Source organism: Lipotes vexillifer, unplaced genomic scaffold (assembly GCF_000442215.2).
Source record: "Lipotes vexillifer unplaced genomic scaffold, Lipotes_vexillifer_v1.1 scaffold1358, whole genome shotgun sequence".
In the NCBI taxonomy this organism is placed as follows: domain Eukaryota; kingdom Metazoa; phylum Chordata; class Mammalia; order Artiodactyla; family Lipotidae; genus Lipotes; species Lipotes vexillifer.
In genome coordinates, this window is record NW_006779069.1 from 313,263 (window position 1) to 338,210 (window position 24,948).

Below are 24,948 nucleotides of genomic sequence, written 5' to 3' on the forward strand. Positions count from 1 at the left end.
GGCAGATAAGTTACTTTCTTCTGCTCAACCCAACTAATTGGTTCTATACAGCCGACCTGGAGAAGTCCCACATGACTACACAAAAGTCTACATTGTCTCTTGCACCTATGGCCAGCTTAGTAACCACCTTGTATTTGTTGTTCCTCCTTATCTAAAGTTTTTCTTTCTTCCATTTTTCACTCACTCTTGTCCCCCTAGTATTGCACTCAAGGCTAAGCTGTGCCTCAGAATCTGTTGTCTGGGGAACCTGTGATAATATATATACAATTCATTACTCTGTTTCTGCCCCATCAATTCCTAAATACATTACAGCTTTTTGCAATTACCTATGTTTTCTCAAAACAGTTTTGAATGTCCAAAAGAGACCCAGAATAACTCTCCCTAGGAATTCATTAGCTGCTTTTTAAAAGTAGAAATCTCAATGTGTGGTCCTATGTCTCACCTGTTCTAAACACAGATAAGAAGAAAACTATGATAATGCAGCAGAGATGTAGGAAGTAAAATGTTAGATGTAAATACAAAAATTTTAAGTAAGCAGAGCAAGAAAGACCTGGTATTAGCTACAAAAATAATGAGGTAATCCTAGAGCACACCGTCGATTAAAAGTTATCCATACACTCATATTGATAAGTAATGACTACATCAAATGTGATTGGTAGAATTCTAAGATGACCTCCAATATGGTCTTCTTTGCAAATCTCTTCCCCTCCTTAAGTGTGGGTGGAATCTGTGAATATGATAAAATATAACTCCTGTGATTATGTTACATTAACAGCAAAGGGGTTTCATATATGAGCATTTTAAATCTTGGTCTAGAGGTCAAAGCCAGAGAAGTCAGAGAAATTCAAAGTCAAAGGAATTCTGTGTATAAGAAATTCTCCATTGATGGAGGGGGCTATGTGGCAAAAAATAAGGCTGACCTGAAATAGATCAGTTAGCTGAGAAGGAAATGAGGACTTCAGTCATACAACCAGAAGAAACTAAATACTGCCAAGAACATATAAGAGTATTCTTTCACAGAGCCTTGAACAGCCTGGTTGGCATTTGATTTCAGGTTTGTAAGACCCTGAACAGAAAATCCATTCAGGCCATGTTGGACTTCTGACCCAGAAAACTGTGAGCTAATAAATGGTTGTTGTTGCAAGACACTAAGTTTATGGTAATTTTTTATGCATCAATAGAAAACTCATACATACCTGGAAATTAATTATCTAATATCTAGTTTATTGAATCAGTTAAACATAGCTCTGTTGGTTATTATTAGTAATTATTATTTTATTTATTGTTTGTTTGTTTTTTGTTTTTATGGCTGTGCCACACAGCTTACAGGATCTTAGCTCCCCAACCAGTGGTCAAACCTGGTCCCCACAGTGAAAACGCCAAGTCCTAACCATTGGACCACCAGGGAATTCCCAGTAATTATTTTTAAAGATAAAAGAATGTGTAGGGCTTCCTTGGTGGCGCAGTGGTTGAGAGTCCGCCTGCTGATGCAGGGGACACGGGTTCGTGCCCTGGTTCGGGAAGATCCCACATGCCACGGAGCGGCTGGGCCCGTGAGCCATGGCCGCTGAGCCTGCGCGTCTGGAGCCTGTGCTCCACAACGGGAGAGGCCACAACAGTGAGAGGCCCACATACCGCAAAAAAAAAAAAAAAAAGAATGTGTAACGTTTGTTAGATCCTTCCTAAACTACATTCTTATTAAGAAATTAAAGTGTCATTATATTTAGAATCAATTTTTATTCACTATAAAATGGCATTACTATTCTACAAGTTTTCTCTCTCTCCCACTGGTCAATTTTCAAGTGTTAATTAAATCCTCCTTCACATAAGCTAACATTTTACCTTGGAATCAGGTCCTCTAGAAGGATATTTCAAAAAAAGAGGGTGGGGGCTTCCCTGGTGGCGCAGTGGTTGAGAGCCCGCCTGCCGATGCGGGGGACACGGGTTCGTGCCCCGGTCCGGGAAGATCCCACATGCCGCGGAGCGGATTATTGTGAGCAGTTTGCTATTTTCCCCATGGACTAATAGAATAATGATCACTGATGTTCAAAATGAAAGGCTGCAAGCCTGGGAAACACATAAATCCTTTCTGAATTAAAATTTCAATTATTTTAATATAGTTTATAAATATATTTTATTTCACTTTTTTTATACACTACTACTTCTATATGACTAAACACAACATCTCCTTCAGCCATATCATATAATAAAAGAATGTATTTTATTTCTGCCCTAGCTCTTTGTATTTGAACTTATGTGAGATTTAGATGTATAAGGTACTGATTGAAAGAACACCCTTTTATCTTTATTATTTTTATTATTTTCAAAGAATTTGAGAAATATATACTTTGGATCTCCTGGCTAAAGAAGTAGAAAATGAATATAGACAACCCCAGGTCACAGGATCCTTAAATGCTCACTCATACGGTATCCATTGGGAACATGCAGCAATAATAATAAAACCAGGAATAGTAAGGTGAAAGACTTTTGTTTGCAGTTTCATACCTTTTGTAGAATCACTTGCTTTGTTACATGGTGATAGTACAGAATAATAGAATGCTGGCAGCTTTCACTAAGTGTTTCAAGTCAATTTGTTTATTTTGAGAATTCCATTCAAATTTTTACTAAACCCACATTAGGCAAACACTCATGCAAGGAAAAAATGGCATTTGTACAATGAACTAACATACTAGAGTGAAAAGCATTCCTTACAAAAAGATAGGGAGAGAGGTGACACACCAACAAAGAGTTCACATATTCTTCACTTAACATTTTTAACTGTGATTATCATTATAAAGAATAAAGGGAGGTGTGGAATAAACTGAACTGATAAAATCTATTAAAGTTACTCATGTTCTATGTGGTTAAAGAGAGAGATTGATTATTTTATGAATCAAAGATTGAAGTTTAAAGGGTTTATTCAGAAAACAGCCAGAAACTCTCTGGAAATAAACTGTTTACTACTAATAATGGTTGGGGTTTTGTAAATTTAAGCAATATGTTGGTTTTCATGATATTAAATTAAATAGTTTAATTGTGAGTGCTGATAAACACTAAAAACTTTTAAATAAAAGTTTCAGCTTTAATTATTAAAAAGGAAAAATATATGCCTGACATAATCATAATTTGCATAATATTTCATATTCAAGAAGGTAATCTTTATGAAAATAGTGGGGCTTGCTTTAACTTGACAAGCAAGCTGTGTAAGTTATGTCCACTTAAATCAATAATCACATTTATTCACAATAAATCAATATACCTATTGATAAAATATCCTTCTTTATGGAAAATTTTGTACATGTGGGTACATAATAAGAACACATATGAACAAAGCTTATGTGTGTGTATAAGCTTAGATATTCATTCTAGTGTCAACACATGCCCAAAAAGATAGCTCTAAGTATTAAGTTTAGAGTATAAAATGTAATTAATTTTCTATTAAATTATAAAAGAAAGTTTCTAAAACATGTTCAGAGAAAAATAGCAGCATTTATAATTGAAAATAGAAACAAAGAATAGAAAATAAGAAAGAAAAACATATCTTACAAAAAATAATATAACTATAAAAAAAGAACAGAAAAAGTTGATTTCCCAGTGAAAAATATACTCACTCTGGGCAGAAAGAAAATGACTAACATATCAAAATGGACAGTTAGAAAATAGTTTGTTTAATAATAGAGGCTAACTCAGCGAAAATCTACTATACTTCCTAGAATACTTTGATGATAGGAAAAAGATGAGTAAATTATTTCTCAAGTGTGATGTATCTAGGAAATAGATCGGTGAAACAAAAAGAGTAATATCACAGCATACAAACAGAAAATTCACATATAGAAGCAAAAAATCACAGTTTACATTGCATTCATGTTTAAAATCAAACATCACTTTTTCACATTCTGAAGATTAACCACCCCCCCTCAAATATGGAAAGAAAAACAAGCCAGGGCTTTAATATAATATTTTTTTCAACCTGGAACAGCTGCAAAAAACAAATCTTGCTGGAGATAAGCTTGGTTATAAATATCAACATTCCCTTTAAATAAGGGAGTCCAGTTTTCATACCATCTGCCTCTTTCTAAAAGGGAAAAAAATATGAAAATCATAAACCAGGGCATTCTCTTTCAAATAAGGCATTTAGAAATGAATGTAGTGAAAAGGCTGTGAACTGTTCTGAGTCCCTGCCTTTAAACTTGCCTTGTTTAGTTCAGATCAGAAAATGGGATTTTATGAAAGTGAACAACTCTTAGTGCATGAATAAACTGATGAAGCAATTAATAAAGAAAAATATATTGTTTTCCAAATTTTTCACATTGGCCATAATCACAATCTCTGGTTGGTCCAAAATTCTCCCTAATAAATCATATTCCTTACTGCTTATTTTTTAACTACATTTGTCACTTTTGTTACCTTTACTTTTTCCAAAACTTTTTTACAGCCTGTTCCAAAGACTTTCATGTTATCTCATTCAGTACAAAAGTCTAGTTCCTAACGGAACTGGACTTTTAATACAGATTATATCCTCTGCAAAAATCTTTCCTATGCCTCTCTCAACACAGTGGTCTTTTCATACTTGAGTTTCGATTTTATCTTAAAACCTTTTTTCATCTTTTGCCCTTAATTATTTTTCATTCTTTGTTAATGACCTTGTGATTGAATATTTTAATTTTTCACTGTACCACATCATTACTACTTCAATAATGAAGTTCATAAACTATATCCATTTTTTAACTCCTTAAAGCATACACAAGAAAGAATAGATGTAAGATGGTCTACCAAGTAGTTACGGAGTGGTATACTAGAGACAGCTACATAAAAGAATATCCAGTATAGTAATACTGAGACCACTTGAGAGAAAATAGAAGAAACAGAACAGAGAAAATAGCATCCTTTACTTAAAAATATATGTAAATGTTTAGTCAATTCCCTGAATTATAGAGGTAGAATTCTGAGAAGCTACTAAAACAAAAGCACCTAGGGAGCTTTGGCATTATTCATTCTCATTCTCATGTTTATTCTTTCCCTTCCTCTTTTTCTCATACACACATAAACATACCCCTATATATTGCAAACAAAAAGATGATGACTGAATCTTTAATCATGAGCATCTGCAGTTATTTTGGTGCTAAAATGCACTTAAATGTGTCCTTCATAGGAAAAATATGTCCTAAGACTTTTCACTTTCATTCTGTTGAAGCCATGGAGCACTTAGTTCTGTAATTATATAAAATAAAGTTATTTTATAAATGACATTTAACTGTTTTCTTGGAATGCTGCATCTTCAGTGTGTTAGGAGGGAGGAAAGGGAGAGATTTCTTCAAAGTAATGGTCAATAATATTTAAAATCAATAACCATATTATAGCAATCAATATTCACCTTTTTCATGATTTGATGTAGGCATATAAAATATGAACAAGTAGATGATCAGTGTTGCAACAGAAAAGTTATTTTTACCTTAGACCTATCAACTATTACTTTTAAAATGTTAAAAAGCTCTTTCATATTAAATTTAACCTATTGCTTATTTTCTGACTTCCCTCCGCTAGAATGTAGTAACCCAATTGTTTGTACACTGAATAATCTCAAACAATTAGAACACTGTGGACATAGTAGACAGTATATTTTTGAGTAGATATATTTTTCAGAAGACTGTTACGTTAATTTAAAACATCCACATTTTATGCTTAATTATTATAAACTTAATTTTAAAATGCTTTGAGTTTTAAAATATTACTATAAGTTCTCTATCTTTTATAAGAATATGAGCCTGATAAAGTATGGGTTAACTCTTCCCTGCTTTAACTCGTTTCCTTTCTGGTTCTGTTACTTTTTAGTTGTTTGCTAAGCTAAGCTCATTTATCATTTTTTTTAAATCAGTACAGTAAGAATTCCTATCCCATGTGGCTGCTGTAAGCATTAAATTAAATAGCTAGTTCATTTAAAGTACTTGACATGGTGCTTCTCACATAGTAAGTGTTCAATAAATGTTGTTAGTACTATTACATCATTCTGGCTTAATCAGTTACTCATTGTTGAGGCATCATACAGTCCAAATAGGATTTTTAAACAAACAAAAAAAATAACCTGAACTTGATGACCTCACATTCATTTAAAAAGTCAATGAGATACAAAAAGAATGGTCTCATAATATGTATCTTATGTGTAACTTAATTACATATAAATTTTACCCTTTCTGCTATTATTTGGTCTCCTAACCATCTTCTATAATCAGCTAAGTGGTTTCAGCAAAACTATCTCTGGATAACTTTTAAAATGCCAAATTACATATGCTGTCTTCTTGTTAGTATGTTGAAAACTTTGAATAAATAGATTATCACTTATATGTTTACAGTATATGTACATAATCAGTATGCAAAAATACTTTCTAAAATGGAAGGCTTCTGAACAACAAAAATCTTAAACACTAGTCCCCATTTTTTAAACTAACAACTGAATCTCTTATCTTTGTCAGAAATCTCCAATTATTCTCCAGTCTAAGAAAAGAATTTTCTCAGTTCAACACTTCCACGACTTCTTTGATATTCTCTTATCAGGAGTTCAGGAGTTGTAAACTCTTGATGTTATTTCTAAGTCGATATGTCACAATTTCTCTCATATATCCACCATGTGCATTGGGCAGGTCGGTATGGTTCTTTCTACTAGAGCGGTAGTCTGACATTATATAAAACTGGTTCTGTCAATGACCAGACTTGAATTTGCAGTAATAAATTTAGCATCCCAAATATTTAAAATGACCATGGGTCTAACATACAATGGCAAACAAGAAATACAATTTCAGAATATCTTTAAATTATAGTACATTCCAATGTCTTCCAAAAAACTTTAAGAAAAACATAATAAGTATTCCAATCGCTTCTCTATTTTCTTTTTGAAAATTAAACTTCACTATAACATTATAGTATTTTATTTCAGTCTATCATAAAAAATGATTTTATAAAAGCACTGGATAACTACCTCACTAATTTTAGAAAATTTTCCTCTATTATAAAAAGATTGGGTCTTCATTACCACATTAACCAAAATTTGGGAGCAGGGGATAGGTTATATTATCATGGGCCCCTCTAATGGAAATAGCATACACAAATTCATTTAAAATGTTTATTTTCAAATTATTGCTGAACTCTAAATAATTTAAAGAAAAAAGCAACTGAACTTCCCAAAACAATTTTTGCTGTAAAATGTGTAATCTAATATTTTACAAGTACAGAACACTACCCAGCAACTTCTCAGCCCCAAGGTGATCCCATCTCCCATTTGACTCAGTAGCCATTCCAGCTTGCAGGGCTCTCCTGAAACCCATCTTCGTTTCAGTCTGGGCACATGAGCTTGTTTACCAAATCACAAAGAAAACATAAATCTTTAGGTAATGCCAACTGACTTTGCAAGCTTACTCTCACTCTCTCACACACACCAACATACACATTTACACACACACTAAACAAAAATCCACATACACATGCTTAGGCACAAACACTGCCAGTGTAAGAAGTATCCTACTTCCTCTGTGCCCTGGAGTCCTCCCCATAAACACTTTCCTGCCTTTTTACCGTTTGTTGCCCTCCTTTTCATCTCCTCTGTCATTGTCTTTATCCAGGGTCTCACCAGCATTACTGCATTAGTATCATAATTGGTCTTACTGTCTCCAGTTTTTCCTCCCCTCAAAGCCATCCCCCACACTGATTCCAGAATAATATCTCACATGAAAACTCTAATTCAAAAAGATAACTGCACCCCAATGTTCATAGCAGCACTATTTACAATAGCCAAGACATGGAAGCAACCGAAATGTCCATAAACACATGAATAGATAAAGAAGATGTAGTATACATATACAATGGAATAATACTTAGCCATAAAACGAATGAAATAATGTCATTTGTAGAAACATGGATGGACCTAGAGATTACCATACTAAGTGAAGCAAGTCAGACAGAGAAAGACAAATATCTATGATATCACTTACATGTGGAATCTAATAAAAATGATACAAATATGGGATTAACATATACCATACTACTACATATATATACTACTATATATAAAATAAACAACAAGGACCTACTGTATAGCACAGGGAACTATATTAATATCTTGTTATAATCTTTAATGGAAAAAATCTGAAAAAGTATATATATATACACATATATATATGTATATATACATTTATATATATGAAATCACTTTGCTGTACACCTGAAACTAACACAACATTGTAAATCAACTATACTTCAATAAAAAAACAAATAAAACAAAACAAAAAAACAGGAATAATCTCTCACAAATTAAATTTAATCAAGAAATTCCTCTGAGGTATATTATATCATTCAGTGCTCCCTAAGTCCTTTAGGATAGAGTTCTAATTCCACAGTGTGTTATAATCTAACCCCTGTTTTCCCACTAATCTCTTTATCTGTCTTTATCCCACACATGCACTATACCCCAACTACTTTTAACTACATGTAGTTTTCTGAAATGATCATAATATGTAACAGCTTACTGGGTTTGCCCATGCCCTTCCTTTCTCTGAAAATGCTTTCAAATACTTCTTTACTTGGGTATCTTACACTCTTTTAAGACAGTAGAAAGGCATGGTAGTCATTAATTCTGTTCACATATCTTCCAATTTTCCTTTCCCTTTGCGTAGAGGCCAATATTGTACTTCACAGTCCCCCATTTGAAATAAAGCAATTTGCTTTGACCAGTGAAACTGTATATGCCAGTGCATAACTAGCCACTCTTTCTTCTCACTTCTGCAGTGATCATGGAAGTACATTCAGATGAAGTCTTCAATGTCTTTGGTCACTGTGAGTCCCTACCAATCCAATTTGGACATGTAGTCTGTGTGAGAAATAAATATTTGTTGTGTTAAGATTGGGAGAATGGGATTGACATGTACACTGCTATATTAAAAATAGATAACCAACAAGGACCTACTGTATAGTGGAAGGGAACTCTGCTCAGTATTCTGTAATAACCTAAATGGGAAAAGAATTTGAAAAAGAATAGATACATGTACATGTATAACTGAAGCAATTTGCTGTACATCTGAAACTAACACATTATTAATCAACTATGTTCCAATATAAAATAAAAATTAAAAAAAAGAAAGATACTGAGCTTTGGGCTTCTTTGTTCCTACAGCATAACCTAGGCTATTTGAGTGATTCAAAGGGTTACATTTTTCAGGAAGACTTCCATGAGCCCAACACAGTCTGATTAAATGTTGCTTCCCCAAGTAACGATAATGTTCTGTTCATACTGCTGCAATTTCTACCTCCCTTCAAAGTGTACTTCTGAGGGCAGGAACTGTGTATTTCATTCCTTATCCTCACCAACTAGCACTGCTCATGGTAAGTCCTTAAAAAATATTTGCTAAATTAAGCATTCATTCATTCACTCATCAAAGGCCAGGGACTACTCTGGTGGCTAGAATAAAACCAGAGCAAACAAAACCCCTTGCCCTCATAGGAATAACTAATATTCTTGCAAATGATAATGACAGTAAGACAAATAAGTATAAAATACATAGTTTATTAGATAAGATAAATGCTAAGTAGAAAACACAGAGCAGGGATATTTTGGATGGTGACCACGTAAGACCTCATTTAGAAAGTGACCTTTTAATAACAACCCAAAATAAAGTAAATAAATTGGTCATGCAGATATCAGGGAGAAAGCAATTCAGTAGAGAAAATAATGGAGAAACCCTGAGATGGGAACACGCCTGTCATGTTCAAATAAAAACAAGGGAGACAGTATGGCTGAGCAAGTGAGTAGTTAGGGATGAGATTAGAGAGGTAACAAGGAGCCAGGTCTTGCAGAGACATACAGGTCAGTTTCAAAGCTTTAGCTTTTGTCTTGAGTGAAATGGGGAGCTATTGAAGAGTTCTAATTAGAATGAGGGGTGGAAGAAGAGAGTAGAAGATAGGGTTACAGATATAATGGGGGACCATTTTCTTCCATTTTATAACATATTTCCTCTCTCCACAAAACATGTGAGACATAGATGTACCAATTAATCAAGAAAGATTTAAAATAATGTTGAATAATATTTTATGATGATCTTAATTTGTTCATTACTTACTATGCAGGGACATTGATTTTAACCAATATATAATTATCAACATATAGTTATGTATCAAAGTATCATAGTGTATCAAACATGAAGAGAGATCAAATATTTAATGTGGCAACAAATTCTCATAGACAATTAATAATACTAAATGATTTAACAAATTAATCAGATAAAAATTTATAGTTTTATGGATCTTGCTTCATTTTCTTGGATTTACCCAAAATCATAAAATAAATCCAAGTAAAAAACTTTCCCTATTGTAATCCTGCCTCCCATAAAAAAGAACTAATTCCAAACTCAAGTTCATTGCCAGAAACAAACAAACCAAAACAAGAAAAACAAAGTAAAAGAAAACAAACCACAAGTCAAAACACCTTTTGCCAAATGTTAAATCAAATAAACACACCTTGTGTTGTGTCCTTGAGGCTGCCAAGTCTTAACTCTGGAGAGATGTCAAGGGGTAAGATGTTTGCAAAGGCAAGATCTTTACTGAGGAAGCTGTGCTCGCATTCCTGGCAAATTCAACTCCAGATACCAGTAATAATACTGTTGGTTGCTTTTTCTTACTGGAATCCAAAACAGAGTATATGGAAATATTAAATGGATAATCTCCAGTTCCTTAACGTCCACAAAGTTAAATCACTGCGGTAGCATTTTCCAAGTTGTGGTTTGTGGTTTGCTAACTCTGTTATATGTTCATTCAAATTAAGTTTCTATGGCCATGTATACTTGATAAACATTGCATACTATTCCCCCTTTATACAAGGTACACTTTCATAAAAAAGCTCTGAGAATTCCTATAATAGAAAAGCCTATTTAAATTTACTTGACCCAATGTGTCCCAAATTTATTTAAGTAAAGACCCCCTTCCACTGTAATAAACAGTAACACTATTTCTGCAGATCACACTTGAAGAATGGTTCATTGTATAGCGATTATCTGAAAAGTAGTAAGAGATGTTTCCACTATATTTTAGACTTAAATATGAATGTAGAGACTAATCTGAATTTATTTTCTGTTATTGCAATTTGTAGAGTTGACCTATAAATATATTTATTCAACCATAATTGTTAAGTACATGTTACTTTCTAAATCAAATACCAATTAAAAAGCAACAAGGAAAACATTCAAATAATGTATGGTTTATTCCTTTTAGTTCAATGAATATTTATTAAATACTTATTATGTGCCAGGCACTGAACTTATCTCTAGCTTTATGCCACAATTGCCCTCACATAGATAAGAGTATCAAATTTAAGTGGTTCCCAACTGCTGTCTAACAATAATAATCAACACAAAATTTAACTCAAAGTATTGGAGAATACAAGTTTTACTAACTGTAATTATATCATTAAAAATAGCTTGCAGAGGTGGCCAAGATGGTGGAGTAGGAAGACCATGAACTCACCTGGAGTTCAACAGACACACCAAAATTACAACTACTTACAGAGCAATTCTCCATGAGAACAACATGAAGAATAGCATATAGGATTTTTCACAACTAAACACATAAAGAAGGGACCACAAGAAGATGAATAGGAGAGGCAGAGATGTGGTATAGTCAGAGCACACTTCCTCAGGTTGTCAAACCACAAATGAAAAGAATATCAAAATCTTAGAGTTCCTCCCCAAGGAATAAGAGGCCTGAGCCCCACACTAAGCTCCCTAGCCTAGGGGTCCTGCACCAGGAAGACAAATCCTCAGAATGTCTGGCTTTGAAAACCAGCAAGTCTTATGTTTGGGAGAGCCAGACAGCTATAGGAAACAAACTCTCTGCTCTCAAAGGGCATGTACAAAACCACATGTTCTGAATCCCAGCACAGAAGCAGTAGTCTGAGAGGGACCTGGGTTAAACCCACTTGCTGATCTTGGAGAGCCTCCCAGAGAGGCAGGAGGTAACTGGAACTCCCCATGGGGATGGAGAAGCTGGCAACAACCATTTCTGGGAGCTCATTCTACAGCAATACCACCAGCTTTGTCAATCCCCATTTTGGAATCCTCCCTCAAGCCATCAGTGGGAGAGCAAAAGACCCATGCCTCCCTGGACTGTGTGGACAGCTGCCCAGAGACTTGGCCATGCTCTCTAGCAGGGCAGTGCCAGCTCAGTGCCCACCTGGACCAGGCAAACAGCCATGCTAGTACTCAGCCCCACACATCAGCAGGAGAGCAGCAGTCCTATTTCCCCCAGGCTGTACAACCAACTGCATGGGGAGCTCATTCCATCCCCTAACAGGCCTGCAGCTACCACACAACATGTGGCTTCACAGCCAACTGGGTTGGGGCCAGCCTCACCTACCAGCACAACCATGGTAGTCAGCCCTGCCACACAGAGGGCACATGCAGCCCATGTATGGGACACCCCTAAGACATATAGTTCTGCTGACCAGAGGGGAACATGCTGCTGGGCTACATAGGATATCTCTTACATAAGGCCACTTCTCCGAGAAGAGGAAACAATTGACTGATCTAACATGTAGAAATAAACAGAGAACTGGGGAAAATGAGGCAACAGAGAAATATGTCCCAAATGAAGGAACAAGTCAAATCTCAGAAAAAGACCTAAACAAAGGGGAGATAAGTAATCTACCCAATAAAGAGTTCAAGGTAATGATTATAAAGATGCTCACCAAATGCAGGAGGAGAATGAGAATTTCAACAAAGAGCTAGAAAATATAAAGAAGAAACAAAGAGACCAAAGATTACAATAACTGCAATAAAAAAAATTTACTAGAAGAAATCAATAGTAGATTAGATACAGAGGAACAGATCAGCAATCTGGAAGATAGACTACTGGAAATTACCCAAGCTGAACAGAAAAAAAAAAAAAAAAAAAAGAATTTTTAAAAATTAGGATCGTCTAACAGATCTCTTGGACAACATCAAGCAAACTGACATTCACATTATAGGAGTCACAGAATAAAGAGAAGAAAGAGCAGATAACTTATTTAAAGAAATAATAGCTGAAAAGTCCCTAACTTGGGGAAGGAAGCAGACATCCAAGTCCAGGAAGCACAGAGATTCCAAAACAAGATGAACACAAGAAGGTTCATGGCAAGACACTTTATAAATAAAATAGCAAAAATTAATGATAACAGAGGATATTAAAAGCAGCAAGTTAAAACCAACAAGTTATGTATAAGGGAACTCCCATAAGACTATTAAAAGCAGCAAGTTATGTATAAGGGAACTCCCATAAGGCTATCAGCTGACATTTAGCAGAAACTCTGAAGGCAAGAAGGTAGTGGCTCAATATATTTTAAATGATGAAAGGGAAAAACCTACAACCAAAAATACTCTACCTGGCATGGCTTTCATTCGGATTTCATAGAGAGATCAAAAGTTTTACAGACAAGCAAAAGCTAAAAGACTTCAGCACAACCAAACCAGGTCTAAAAGATATATTAAAGGGACTCCTTTAATCAGAAAAGAAAAGGCCACAACTAGAAATATGAAACTTATGAAAGGAAAAAAAATCTCACTGATAAAGGCAAACATACAGTAAATCAACCACTTATAAAGTAGGAAGATTAAAAGACAAAAGTAGTAAAATCATCTATATCTACAATAAATAGTTAAGGGACACAAAAACAAAAATATAATATCAAAAACATTAAACATGGTGGTGGGGGAATAAAAATACAAGGCGGTTAGAATGCCTTCAAACTTAAGAGATCATCAACTTAAAATAATCACACACATACATACACAATACATATGTGTATATATATGTATATAGGTTGTTATATATGAACCACAGGGTAACCACAAATCAAAAACCTAAAATAGATACAGACACAGAAAAAAAAAGAGAAAGGAATCTAAACATAACACTAAGATAGCCATCAAATCAACAGGGAAGCAAAAGAAGAAAAAAAAAAAAAACTACAGAAACAACCCAAAAACAATTAACAAAATGACAATAAGCACATGCATATCAAGAATTACTTTAAATTTAAATGGACTTAATGCTCCTATCAAAAGACATAGAGTAGCTGAATGGATACTGAAAGTAAGGAAATGAAAAAAAATTACTCTATGAAAATTGAAACAAAAAAGACTGAGGTAGCACTGATAGACAAAATAGATTCTAAAACAAAAACTGTAATAAGAAACAAAGTATGATATGACATAATGATAATGGGATCAACTCAACAGGAAGATATAACAATTGTAAATACAAATGCACCCAATATGGGAGCACCTAAATAAATAAAGCAAATATTAACCACTATGAAGGGTGAAACTTACAGTAGTACAGTAGTAGAAGACTTTAATACCCCACTTATATCAAAGGACAGATCATTCAGACAGAAAATCAGTAAAAAAAACACTGGCCTTAAATGACACATCAGAGCAGATGAAATTAATAGATACATATAAAATATTCCATCCCCAAACAGTAGAATACACGTTTTTTTTTCAAGTGCCCATGGGTCATTCTCCATAATAGATCACATCCTAGGCCACAAAATAAGTCTTTATAAATTTAAGAAGATTAAAATCATATCAAGCATCTTTTTCCGTCAAAACGCTATAAGACTAAAAATCAATTACAAGAAAAAAAATACTATAGAAAACACAAGCATGGTGGAAGCTAAACAATATGCTACTTAAAAAACCAATCAGTAATAGAGGAAATCAAATGAAGTAAAAAAATACTTGAAGACAAACAAAAATGGAAACACAGCAATCCAAAATCTGTGGGATGCAGAAAAAGTAGTTCTAAGATGGAAGTTGACAGTGATACAAGCCTACCTCAGGAAACAAAAAAAATCTAAAGAAACAATCTGGTCTTGCACCTAAAGTGATAGAAAATAAAGAACTAACAAAATCCAAAGTTAGTAGAAGGAAAGAAATAACAAAGATCAGAGCAGACATAAATAAAACAGAGACTTAACAAAAAAAAAAAAAAAGAGAGAGAGGGAGAGAGAGAAAAGTTCAATAAAACTAACAGTTGTTTTTTTTAAAAGATAAATGAAATGGATGAACCATTAGACAGACTCATCAAGGAAAACAGAGAGGGCCCAAATAAATAAAATGAAAAAGGAGATGTTACAAATGACACCACAGAAATACAAAGGCTCATAAGAGATTACTACAACCAATTATATGCCAACCTAGAAGAAATGAATAAATTTCTAGAAATGTACAATCCCCAAGACTTGATCAGGAAGAATTTAGAAAATATTGGGTTGGCCAAAAGTTCTTTTGGGTTTTTCTGTAAGACGTATGGGAAAACATACATCTTTATCTGCAAGATGTAATGGAAAAACCTGAATGAACTTTTTGGCCAACCGAATATGAAGAGCCCAATTACAAGTAATGAAATTCAGTCATTAAAAAATAAATTAATTTACTCAATCATTAATTAACAAATTCAATCAGTAATTAAAAAAATATTCTTAACAAAGTCCAGGCCCAGATGGCTTCATAGATGAATTCTACCAAATATTTAGTTAACATCGATCCTTCTCAAACTATTTGGAAAATTGAAGAGGAAGGAACACTTCCAAACTCATCTTACATGGCTAACATCACCCTGAATACCAAAACCAGAAAAAGAGACCACAACGAAGAAAATTACAGGCCAACACCACTGATAAACATATATGCAAAAATCCTCAAAAAAATATTAACAAATCAAACAATACATTAAAAGAATCATACACCATGATCAAGTGGGATTTATCGCAGTGACACAAGATGTTTCAATACTCACAAATCAATCAATGTGATACATTACATTATCAAATTTTTAAAAAATGATCATCTCAATAGATGTAGAAAAAGGTTTTGACAAAATTCAACATCTGTTTGTGATAAAAACTCTCAACAAAATGGGTATAGAGGGAATGTACCTCAACATAATAAAGGCCATGTATAACAAACCTATAGCAAACATTATACTCAAAGGTGAAAAGCTGAAATCATTTACTCTGAGACCAGGAACAAGATAAAGATGCCCACTCTTGCCACTTTTATTCAACCTAGTATCAGAAGTCATAGCCACAGGAATGAGAAAAGAAAAAGAAATAAAAGAAATCCAAATTGGAAAGGAGGAAGTAAAACTGTCCCTGTTTACAGATGATATGAATATATATATAAATGTATATATATATACATATATATAAAATATGTATATACTATATAATTTATATACATATATAAATACATAGAAAATCCTAAAGACATCACCGCAAAACTATTAGAACTCACCAATGAATTCAATAAAGTTAATACACAAAAATTGTTGCATAGCTATACACTAACAATGAACTATCCAAAAGAGAAATTAAGAAAACAATCCCATTTATAACTGCATTTAAAAGAATAAAATACCTAGAAATAAATCTAACCAAGATGGTAAAAGTCCTGTACTCAGAAAACTATGAGACATTGATGAAAGAAATTGAAGCCACACAAACAATTGAAAAATATACTGTGCTCATGGATTGAAATAATTAATATTGTTGAAATGACCATACTACTCAAGGCAATCAACAGAGTCAATGCAATTCCTATCAAACCCCAAAGGATTCTTTACCAAACTAGAACAAGCAATTCTAAAATTTGTATGGAAACACAAAAAGACCCAGAATAGTCAAAGCAATCTTGAGAAAGAAGAACAAACCTGGAGATATCACGCTCCCTGATTTCAAACTACACTACAAAGCTACAGTAATCAAAACAGTATGATACTGGCACAAAAAAAGACACACAGATCAATGGAATAGAACAGAGTCCAGAAAGAAATGCACACTTATACGATCAATAAATCTATGACAAAAGAGGTAAAAGAGGTAAGAATACATAATGGGGAAAAGACAGCCTCTTCAATAAATGGTGTTGGGGAAACTGGATAGCTATATGCAAAAGAATCAAGAGGGTATTATGCTAAGTTAAATAAATCAGGTGAAGAAAAAGACCAATACTGCATGATCTCACTTACATGTAGAATCTAAGAAAACAAACAAACAAACAAAACAAAATGAAAAGAGACTCATAGATGCAAAGAACAAATGGGTGGTTACTAGAAGGGAGAGAGGTGGGGAGGTGGGTGAAATAGGTGAAGGGTATTAAGAGATACAAACTCCAGTTATACAATAAATAAGTTACAGCATAAGGAATACAGTCAATAATATTTTTGTATGGGGACAGATGGTTACTAGACTTATTGTGGTGATCATTTCATAATGTATTTCAATACATACTGTACTGTATGTATCCAATACATACTGTACATACACACATACTGTATTTCAATAAAAAAATAGCCTGCAATTTTTAGACTATTTGAAAATAATGATTATAATTCAGGTCAAGAGTCACAATATGAAAGCATAGTCTTTTAAAAAAATGATGCTGCAAAAGAATAAAGCTGAACTCCTACATCATACCATACACAAAAATTAAGTCAAACCAAGTCATAGACCTAAATGTAAAGGCTGAAATTATAAAATGCTTGGAAGAAAACACAGAAGTAAAACTTCATGACCTTGTGTTAGGCAATAGTTTCTTAGAAACAACATGAAAAGCACAAGCAACAAAAGGTAAATCTGACTTCATCAGAATAAAACAACTTTTGTATTCCAAAAGACATGATCAAGAAAATGAAAAGACAACCCACAGAATGGGAGAAAATATTTGCAAATTGTATAACTGATAAGGGTCATATACAGAGAATATATGAAGAACGCTTACAACAGTAAAAACACAAATAATAATTTTAAAATGTAAAAGGGATTTGAATAGATATTTCCTCAAAGAATAAATACAAATTGCCAATAAGCACATGAAAAGATACCCAGTATCATCAGTTATTAGGGAAATTCAAATCAAAATCACAATTCAAATCATACCCACTAGGACGGCTATACCAAAAGACAGATAATAAGAAGTGTTGCTGTGGATGTGAGGAAACTAGAACCTTCATACATTGTCTGTGGGAAAGCAAAATGGTGCAGCCACTTTGGAAAACAGTTTGGTTGTTCCTCAAAAAACTAAACAGAATGGCCATTGACCCAGTAATCCCACTCGCAAGTATATATGTGAGAGAAATGAAAATGTATGTTTCCATTAAAATGTGTACACAAATGTAAATAGCAGCATTATCCTTATAGCCAGAAAGTGAAAACAATCCATGAGAGATAAACAACATGTGGCTAACCATACGATTGAATATTATTTCAACATAAAAAGTAATGAAATATTGATACATGGTACAACATAGATGAACTTTGAAAACATTATGCTAAGTGAAAGAAGCCATTCACAAAAGTCCAATTAATGCATCATTCCTATTGTTCTCTTTATATTAAATGTTCAGAATGAGGAAATCTATAGAGACAGAAAAAGTTTGATTAATGGTGAGGGTGAGAGCAGAACAGATGGGGAGTGACTGATAGTGGGTACTTTCTGAGGTGATGAAAATATTCTAAAATTAGATAGTAGTGATTGCACAACTCTGTGAATATGCTAAAACTCACTGAATTGTACACTTTAAAATGATAAATTTTATGATTGTGAATCATATCTCAATGAAGCTGTTATTAAAATAAAAGAATCACAATAATATAGATCTGTAGTCCTTATCTAAAATGTTTGAGGGACTTCCCTGGTGATACAGTGGTTAAGACTTCACCTTCCAATGCAGGGGGTGTGGGTTCGATCCCTGGTCAGGGAGCTAAGATCCCACATGCCTCGCAGCCAAAAAATCAAAATGTAAAACAGAAGCAATATTGTAACAAATTCAATAAAGACTTTAAGAATGGTCCAGATTTTTAAAGAATTTTTAAAGTCTTTTTAAAAGACTTTAATTTTTTTTTTTAATTTAAAAAAAAATTTTTTTTTAATTCTAAAAAATAAATAAATAATAAAATAAAATGAGCGAGATGTGTTTTAGAGACTATATAAAGGTAATATGTCCCATATCTACCATAATTACATGACACTCTTAGAGGAGTATAGGGGCAGCACATCAATACTTCACAGCAAAATCTTATCAATATTGACACTGACTAGAAAAATAAATACTATATAAGTAGTACCTTGTCATTTCAAAGATGGTTTGTCTCAAATTAGTTTGTGAAAACTTGGAAAAAAATAATTTTTCAAAACTTTTTTGTTTTAAAAATGTGAATAATGTGTGTTGAAGCCTTATAATGATGATGATTAATATTAGTAATAATAATAATATCAGCAGTTTCCATTTACTGTGTTAAGCATGGCACATGCATTATCAGAAATTCTCATAATATTCCTGTGGGATAAGTACAATTAACCCCAACTGGGAAAACTAGGTTTTCTAATGATTAGGTGACTTTTCCAAGCATGCAGTTAACAAGGTAAGGGTAGAGATTTGAAATCAAATCTAATCACAGAGCACACTCACTTTCCTCTACAAGGAAGAGTGTGTTCAGATCATTTATCTGAGGTATAGACTTTACATCTGTAAAATGGAGAAAAGAAATTGGGGGATTGTTTATATATCCCCCTCAGAGGAAAAACTGTTATAAATATAACATAAATGGGTATATCCCAAGGCAACTTTTGCTTCATGAAGGTATAAGTCATAACATTAAAGAATTTTAGGGAGTGCTGTACTTGAAAAATTTAAGAACAATTATTCTAAATACTAATCTGATCTTGTTGCTCTACAGTTCAAAAATCTGAAATGGATCCTCATTGCCACAAGATGAGAATTGCTTTGCATGACATATAATAGCCTTCTTGGCCTGGGCTAGCAGGTCTTATTGCCTCAACTCCAGCCACTTTTTTTTTTCCAAATTCTTTTCCAGCTACTGAATTTCTTACATTTCCCAATCACATGACCCTACTGACAGCTTAGTGGCTTTACAAATCTTGTTCTCCATGTTACCTTAGCCCCAGCTTTAACTACCTTGAATTTACAAATATCCTTCAAAACCTTGTTTCAATGTCACTTCTTCTGAAATAATTCACCTATACTTGCCAAATAAATACTTATTAAATGATTGACATACAACCTACTTATTAAATGTACTACATGTTTATCTCTATAAGCATATAGAATTTTGGCATACAATAGTAAAGTATTCATTTTTTCTTCTTACAGTATTGCAGTATTAACTGATTTTTGTGTTTGGAAGTGATATTCTAAAATCTTTACATGAATTTTGTTTCTAAAGCACAGAGATGAAAAAGAGAAAATTTGGATTATTAAATATAAAGAATAATAGATTCTTGGTTTTAACCCAAGTCCATATAAGATCAAAGAGTTGCTAGGGTAAGTAGAACACTGAAGGGCAATAACTGAGTAAATCTGGGTGCCGTGAATTGAAAAGAAAGTTTCAATCTTATACACTAAAGTCCATATATATAGTTTAGGTTAGGAGTTGCAAAGTTTTTCTGTAAAGGGCCAGATCATAAATATTTTTGGCTCTGCAGGTCAAGAGACAAAATTAAGTTATAACTCAATTTTGTCACTGTGATTTGTAGTGCTCTGAGAAGCAATGCAAAGCTACGAGAGCACCACATTTACATCTCTGTTGCAATTACTCAACACTGCTGTTTTAACACAAAAGCAGCTATAGACAATATGTAAACAAATGAGTGTAGCTGTATTCCAATAAAACTTTAATTATAAACAATAAAGTTGGAATTTCATATAATTTTCACATTGCAAAATATCATTGTTTTGATTCTTTTCAACCATTTAAAAACATAAAAATTATTCTTGGTTCATGGGTCCTACAAAAACAAGCCAGATGTGGGTGGGCTCTGGGTAATAGTTTGCTGAGCTATGGTTTATTTTTTAATCTATTCTTACTCTTGAATTACCAGGTTTCACCTCTGGCATAAATAAATCAAAAAATCACAATGTTTTATTTAAATTTACGTTGCTGTTGCTGAATTAATTTTTACATTATATATCTTCTCATGCAGTTTTTGTTGTTACATTTGAATTTTTAACTAGACTTAACATAATTATTAAAGCCACCTCTATATTCTAGGGCTCTGAGATATATCATCTGTTTTGTTTGTTTTTTAATATACCATCGCTTTTGTATTTATATTGTATCAGCTTCTTATAAATTGTTGTCCTTTTTTCCCCCAAAGCAAAAAATATGTAGTTTAGAGTTCTTTATATACTTAAGAGTGGTTTTCTGTTGCTGTGTGTGAACAAGACAGATTGCATGGAATTTTGTTTTAAACTCTAAAAATGTTGCTCTGTTGTCATCTGGTATTTAATACTACAGAAAAGAAGTCTGAGACCAGCTTAATTTTTGTTTCCTGATAATAATATGCAATTTTTTTCTCTCTCTTTCTATACATATGAATTCTTTTTTCCTTTATCATTATAATTTGAAAAAAAAAAATCTTGATATCGTGTCTCTGAGTTGTTACATCTCATATAAGAAATATCCTTTCTGCATACATTGGTCAGTTTTTAGTTAATAAAACTTTTATTTTCTGTTATCCCTTTGTTTGTTACTTTTTTCAAATGTTCTGTTCTCTTGTTTAGGAACAATTATCTATTTTCTAGTCTCTCCTTCAGAAATTCCAAATGTTCATATAATGGACTTCATCTTTCTCTCTTTTCATGCATTCAGTATTTCAGCTAGGACATTTTTTCAAGTCTATTCTCCACATATTAGATTTTCTACCATAACATCAGTTCTGCTCTTTACTGCCTCAAATATGAACTTTTAATATGTTATTGTGAGAGGCAGAAATGTCCCTCCTCAAAGATGTCCAAGTCCTAATTCTTAGAACTTGTAAATATGTTACCTTACATTGCAAAAGGAACTTTGCAGATGGGATTAAATGAAGAACCTCCTGGATTATCCAGCTGAGTCTTTAAATGCTGTTAAGTTTTCCTAGTTGTGGTCATAATGTATTTGACTACAAAAGAATAGTCAGAGAGATGCAATGTTGCTGGCTTTGAAGATGGAGGACGGGAGCCATAAACCAAAGAATGTGGGTAGCCTCCAGAAGCTAGAAAAGGCAAGGAAACAGTCTCTCCCAGAGCCCCCAGAAAGGAATGCATCCCTGTCAATACCTTGATTTCAGCCCAGTAAAACCTATATCAGACTTTGAAATACAGAAATTATACAGCATGAATATAAAACTAATACAGTTCTCACATTTTTCAGTTTTTTTGTCCTTTTTGTTTTATCTTATTCTCTTCCTAGTGTCACTTAATTGTTGCTCTTTTTATATGAAGTTCTCCTATCCATTGAGGCTATGCATTCTTGCATGTGTTAGATATCAAAAAATTCCTTCAAATATTCTTCCTTAGCTTAAAATTCTTCTCAGATTTTCACAGGTATGCCTATGAGTATTCTGCCAATTTCCTTTTCTCTGGTTTTGTGGGATTTTTTTTTTCCACTTTATTCATTTCAAATGCTGAATTTATCCAGAAAGTCCTGGCATTGAAAGAGCCTGTATAGATCATTTCTACATAGCCCAGTGTTTTCCAAGTGTGTGCATGTGTGGAGGGTGAGAGGGATGTTGAGGGAAGGAGAAGAGACAGAGAATAGACCTCTATGAACAGACAAAATGAAATCAGGAACTGGGATATTCTTTTTAAAATTATACCTAAAAAATATCTAATACACTCCTGCCCAGAAAGATTCAGTGCTATAAACTGCTATAAGTGAATCACTGTGAATAATGAGAATTTTCATAACACTCAAGCATATTCTTCAGAAAAAAACTGGTAGAAAACAATAAATATTCAACTCTTTCTATTCACAAATAAGGAACTTGATGCCTGGAGACATTATAGAACCCAACAAATGATATATCTACTGCTGGAGCCAAGTCTAAAACTTTCAGTCCAGTGCACTTTCTAGCTGGTGTAGGTTATAAACTGTAATCTACAATTAGGATTTTGTCACAGGTATCCATATAATTTCTTATTCTATATCTTGCAATATTTGAATATTTTAAAATTCAAAGTATGTAAAAAATGTTTTTTGTATTAAACTATCTTCCCTTCATCTTCCCCAAAATTTTAAGTTGTTCAATCTAATTGGTCTGCTGTTTTTGCACTTTGTCCTACATAATACTACTATAGAAGAACTAAACTACTTTATTCCTGCTTCATTCTCCATGTTCAATGGCTTGAAAACCATGAAATTGAAAAGATCCTCTCATTTATAGAACTGTCTCCACCTTCTGATTCAACACAACAGAGTTTGTTAAACCACTGAGTACAGAGTATTTATCTTTCTATTGTTGTTAACATTTCAAAACTAAAAAGTAAGCTAAGAAGTCATCTTTTCTTTTTGATGAAAATATACACCTACTCACTCTATTGTTGCAAAGATACTTAACACTTGTACCATATAAGAAAGAATTAAATGTATATAATAGGGGTGAAAAAAATTTAGCTCTAGGAGCCTATGATTCTTATATATTCAGTAAGGATATATTCAGTCTTAAGGATATTAAATATGATGAACTATGTATTGCTATTTTCCATTAATGTAATTTTAGTCATTCTGAGAGAATATCAAAAAATAACTACATTCTAAGCAGTGTTTTTATTAAGACCTTCACATTTAGAGTCAAATCTATTGATATCAAAAACATGGTAGATACTCAATAGATGAATGGATAAAGAAGATGTGGTGTGTATACATACAATGGAATATTACTCAGCCATAAAAAGAATGAAATCTTTCCATTTGTGACAACATGAATGGGCCTAGAGGGTATTATGCTTAGTGAAATAAGTCAGACAAATAAAGACAAATACTGTAAATTACCACTTACATGTGGAGTCAAAAAAATAAAACAAACAAATGAATATAATGAAACAGATTCACAGAGAACAAACTAGTGGTTACCAGTGGGGAGATTGGAAGAGGTAGGGGCATGATAGGGATAGAGGACTAAGTGGTATAAACTACTATGTATAAAATAAATATGCCACAAGGATATATTGTACAGCACAGGAAATATAGCTAATATTTTATAATAACATTAAATGGAGTATAATCTATAAAAATTTTGAATCACTCTGTTGTAAACCTAAAACTAATACAATATTGTAAATCAACTACACTTCAATTAAAAAAAAATAAAAAGAAAGAAAAAAACATGGTACATATGAACAAAGACTAGGGTGAAATTTGGCCTAGTTTCATGTTTCTATATGGAGGAACTTCCACTGGAATAGTCTGGAGATGATTTTGGCGTTGGAGTAGGGGAAGGAAAGCTTTCATTGAGCTGGTGGACCTCTACATTATACGATATTCAGTATCCTTAAATGTCAGGGTCCTAAAAGCCAGTAGCTTTAAAAGATATCATAATAATTTAATAACACCTCCACATATTTCAAATGGCCCAGAGTTACACTCCAGGATGAAAAACCAGAGCACTAGATTAACAGTCCTGGCCTCAGATCCCACTCTGTATTCACAGCTTCCCAACAGGGGAGTTACATGATCCGTAGCTGAAATCCTTTGGTCCATATTATTCCAATGGGTAGAGATAACCTGTTATAAACCTGTAAACACTAGGGGTTTATCTTCTTTATCTCCCCTCTCTGCCCTAGATCATACAGACCAGCAATTCTGAGTAAGTGCATCTGTTCTTTAAACTGAAATTTTCTCTCACTGGACTAAAGTCTAGGTTCTGAGAAAGGGAGTGGAGCTAAAAAGGGGAAGGAAGTTCTAGTACTCATTTTTGGTCTCCCACTGAAAGCACTATGTCCAGTCAGCTCTGTAGTAAGGAAGCAGATCTTGCCAACTCCACCTGTCTGTTTACAAATTCAAGAGAAGAGCTATTATTTATTGAGGCCCTAAAACTTTAATTCCATTAGAATTCTTGCTATAATCAGTTTTTTTTTTTTTTTTTTTTTTTC

At 33.3% G+C, this 24,948-nt stretch overlaps 1 protein-coding gene across 1 annotated transcript in view; it reads right to left on the reverse strand.

Annotated features, from left to right (window-relative positions):
- Positions 1 to 24,948, reverse strand: part of TRIQK (triple QxxK/R motif containing) — a 90,642-nt gene that overhangs the window by 62,068 nt on the left and 3,626 nt on the right. Inside the window, exon 2 of the mRNA XM_007452200.1 lies at positions 10,501 to 10,660. The gene's annotated coding sequence lies outside the window, so the exon portion shown is untranslated. The remainder of the gene's footprint in view (positions 1 to 10,500; positions 10,661 to 24,948) is intronic.